The following is a 4519-nucleotide window of genomic DNA, read 5'->3' on the forward strand; positions in this document are numbered from 1 at the left end:
GTGTTGAATCTTTATATAAATAATGTTAATGCACTTCCTTTATGGTAACATGTGAAACATGTTATTTTTGTTCCCATGAGAACGTGCTACTATTTGGAGTGTAAAAAATAAAAAGGGAATTGAAAAATATATGCAAGATAAGAACATTAAAAAAAGAAAAGAAAAAAAGAAACCAGGACTGGGGACTCAGAGGATAGAGCTCAGAAGGCAGACACCCCAAGTTTCCTGGGCTGAGTCATTTTCTCATGCAGAGGAGGACATCTTTCCCACATAGACATTTGCCTTGCATGGTGGGAAGACAGTTAACACACCCTATTGGAAAACACCTTGCCCAGAGGCCACTTAAGAGATTAAAAATAACAATTAGCCTCCAGGGAGAAGCAACTGCCCCACCCTATTGAAAAAACTCTCACCACACCTGAGGATGATTGCCTGGGGGACAATTCAAGTGGGAATCCTATCAGTCTGTAGGCAAAGTCAGTCTCTGGAGACTTTGAGTCTGCCTGATTTAATTAGTCAGAAACAGCCTTTAACACTGCCCTGCACTAGAGATTGAGAGGTGTAGAGGATCTACTTAATACATAGTCACAAACCCAAACAGAAAGCCAAAATGAGGAGACAAAGAAACAACTCCCAAATGAAAGAGCAAGAGAATTCTCCACAAGAAGAGATAAATGAAGCAGAGATAAGAAATTTATCTGAAACAAAGTTCAGAGTAATGATGGTAAAGATGCTTAATAGCATGAAAAATGATATAGTTAGTATGAAAAAAATAACAGTCTGAGATAAAGAATGACATTGCACAAATAAAGAACACATTGGAAGGAATACACAGCTGATTAGGGGAAGCTGAGGATCAAATCAGTGCATTAGAAGACAGAGTTGAAAATATCACTCAATCAGAGAAACAAACAGAAAAAAAACAATAAAAAAATCAGAAGGACAGCTTAAGGTAGCTGTGGAATGAAATAATATTAGAACAGCAGATGTGCCTGAAGAGGCAAAAGGGAGAAAGGAATAGAGAATGTGTGTGAAGAAATGATGGCAGAAAACTTCCCCTACCTGAAAAAGGAAAAAGTCACACAAGTTCAGGAGGCACAGAGAACCCCAAGCAAGAAGAATCCAAACAGGCCCACCCCCAGACACATCATAATTAAAATGCCAAAAATTAAAGACAAAGAGAGAATCTTAAAGGCAGCAAGAGAAAACTATTACCTACAAAGCAGTTCCCATAAGGCTGACACCTGATTTCTTATTAGGAACTCTACAGGCCAGAAGGGAATTGTATGAAATACTCAAGGATCTGAGACCAAGATTACTATATCCAGAGCCATACAGAATTAAAATGGCAATTAATAAGTACCTATCAATAATAACCCTAAATGTAAATGGATTAAATGCTTTGTAGCTGAATGGATACAAAAACATGACCCAACTATATGCTGTCTACAAGAGACCCACCTCAAAACAAAAGACACACAGAGGATGAGAGTGAAGGGATAAAGATGCTTGCGACCCAAAAATGCTTGTGCATACTGGTTGAAAATCGCTGGTTTAGTGTGATAAGGAATGGTCATATCAGTGAATTTCATGCACATGTTCCATTGGTGTACTACATTTGCTGTGAAGCAATTTCTCTGATAAGAACTAATGCTATGTGCAGTGCTATGACAATAAATGAAGCATATTGAAAGTATACAGATGGTGTGTACACAGAAGGGTAAAGTGTCACTTCCAGTGAGTATAAAGTGTTGCGCCTTTCATAATGGAAATGTTTCATCTAATCAGTGTGCCACAGGAAGCTGGCTAATTACCCCAAGGAACGATGCCATATCAAGGGCTCAGTGTTGGTCTATGTTTTGGCAAAGTGGCCATTCAGCAGTCGACAGTAGCTGAGCCGATGAATAACCTCCAACTTTGCTGGATGGCCACTTTGTTCATGAGCAAGGAGAACAGTGGCTGGGGAAAAAGGCTGGCTGACTCCAAAGAACTAGTCACTTTGCCTGTATGATTGTTAAGAGTCTTCTTTGCTGAGATTGCTTTCGGGTAAGCATCCATGTGGACACAAATATATACACACTTGGTGTGCATTTGGGGGTGGGTCGTTTTACCCCTTCTCCAGACTTTCTTGTCACCAATTTTCTGACCATGTTCTTTCCAAATTCCTGAGCATCCAGTCAAACCATCAGTCACTGCCCATTTGTAGATCTGTACCTCTGATCATCTTTCCTTATAGGCACAATCTACAATCATGTATGCTGCTTGAGATCCTGTCCCATGGAAGGTTTTATCTTCATGCCTGTTCTTCAGGGTCACTCCTGAGTGAGGCCAGTGTCTATATGGAATTTCTTATAGGTCACACTTTGAGCTTCACTTCTTGAGGTCTGCTAGGTCTTGACTTAGCCCAATAAAATGAAGAATAACTGATGCTGTATGACTTACAAGACAAGGTCTTAAGAAGCCTTGCAACTTCTACTTTTTCTCTCTTTGGTATTTTGAAACTCCATGCTGTGAAAAAACTCAAACTGCAAGATATGTGGAGATAGAGTCCCAGCCAACACAGATGTTCCAACATTCCAAGCTGAAGACCCAGATATATATATGTGAGGTCATAATAATCACTCAGCTCCAGCTGATCTGGTAGCTGACTATAGGCACATATCCAATACCAGCAGAAGTTCCTTGTCAACCCACAGAAAACAGTTGTTGCTTTAAGTTTGGGGTGGTTTGATACAGTAATCTACATATTTAGAAGATACTATCCAGATTTTAAACCATCATAATTTTTTGATACTCAATTTTGGGTTTTACTTCAAGGAAACTATATCTTCCTTGCAGAAATAATATCTATGTTGATAGTGACTGCACCTTCTTCCACAGGCAGTTGAAATGGGGCTTCAAATTGTCGTATTGGTACTATGGATTTACTTCAATTTGAATTTATTTGATTTGACTTAACATAAGCAAACTAAGAGGGAGAGGCAGTTTAACAAGAATTATTAGGGGTTTTTGAGGGATAGGACATGACGAGTGGGTTACCAAAGAAACAGTTTTCAAAAATTGAAGAATTTTTAGGAATTGTTTGACTAAATTTGTGCCAACATGAAAAATAGACAGGGTTTGTAAATCAGTGGAATTACTTAACAGGAATGAAGAGGATTCTATAATGATGATAATAGATAATATTTATTAGGTGCTTTCTTGTGACAAAGATTGTTCTAAGTGCATTACAAATATTAACATTCATTTTTCACCAACCTGTAGATAGTTACTATCATTCCCATATTTTAGTTAAGCTGAGGTTAAGCAACTTGTCCAGGGTCACACAGCAGCAAGTACTAGCAGTTGAACCCGGACAATAGTATGCCAGAGTCAGTGTTCTTAATCACTAGCTTGTATTTTTTCTTTCCCCTAGATTACTCTGGAGTATACATAAGTAACCCAACCAAAGTTCTAGATATTTTATTTATAGCTGTTAGTAATACAATTACAAACTTAAGGCTAAAGCTTGTGAGAATAATACCAATATTGCATGGCTTGTCAAAGGAAACCCTGTATGGATCATATATCTAAAATCTAGTTTACATATATAGAATCTATTTTATAGTTTATATTCCTTTTGCCCAGTTTTTACCATGAAATTTTATGTTTGAACCTTTAGAATATCGCTATTTTCCAATACTTTAAAAGTCTGATTGATATAAGAAGACAAGGAGAACCACGTCACATAATAAGATGTATTAATCCTAAAGAGGTAAGGACACTATTTAGTGATATGGTATTCTCCCCTCTTAAAATTGTGTGGCTACTTAATAAATTCAATGTGATTATAATTGTTCATTTTACAAACATTTTAATGATGTATTGTACACATCTGAAAAATTCATTATACATAAGTGTATAATGTATAACCATCATACTTCAAACCAGTGCCTTCAGGTGCTCCGCAATTCACTGCCAACTTCCTTTCTTCCAAAAGAATAGTAACCACTATTTTGAATTCTAATATTGTACATTAGTTTCCTGTTTTTAAACTATATGTAAATAGAATCTTATAGTATACTTTTGTATCTAGCTTTGTTCATTCAACATTATCTTTATGTAGCTAACTTTCATTCACTTTGTTAACAATAATGGAAGTACTGTTTTATTAATATGCTAGAGGCCCAGTGCACAAAATATTGTGCACTCAGGGGGGTCCCTCAGCTGGGCCTGTGCCCTCTCACAATCTGGGACCCCTTGAGGGATGTCTACCTGCTGGTTTAGGCCAGCTCCCTGGGGGATTGGGCCTAAGCTAGCAGTAAGATATCCCTCTGGCAGCCAGGAGCCCTCGGGAGATGTCCACTTGCCAGCAGGGAACAGACCTAAGCTGCAGTTGGACATCCTTAGCACTGCTGAGGAGGCGGGAGAGGCTCCCACCACCACTGCTGCACTGGCAGCCATCAGCCTGGCTTGTGGCTGAGCAGAGCTCCCCCTGTGGGAGTACACTGACTATCCGGGGGCAGCTCCTGCATTGAGC

The 4519-nt window shown here is 38.7% G+C and overlaps 1 long non-coding RNA gene across 1 annotated transcript in view; it reads left to right on the top strand.

The window, feature by feature from the left end:
* Window positions 1–3748, top strand: part of LOC102758364 — a 20040-nt gene extending 16292 nt beyond the window's left edge. Inside the window, exon 3 of the long non-coding RNA XR_435519.2 lies at window positions 3662–3748. This is a non-coding gene — a long non-coding RNA (uncharacterized LOC102758364). The remainder of the gene's footprint in view (window positions 1–3661) is intronic.
* Window positions 3749–4519: the final 771 nt, after the last annotated feature.

Source organism: Myotis davidii, unplaced genomic scaffold, assembly GCF_000327345.1.
Source record: "Myotis davidii unplaced genomic scaffold, ASM32734v1 scaffold137, whole genome shotgun sequence".
NCBI lineage: Eukaryota > Metazoa > Chordata > Mammalia > Chiroptera > Vespertilionidae > Myotis > Myotis davidii.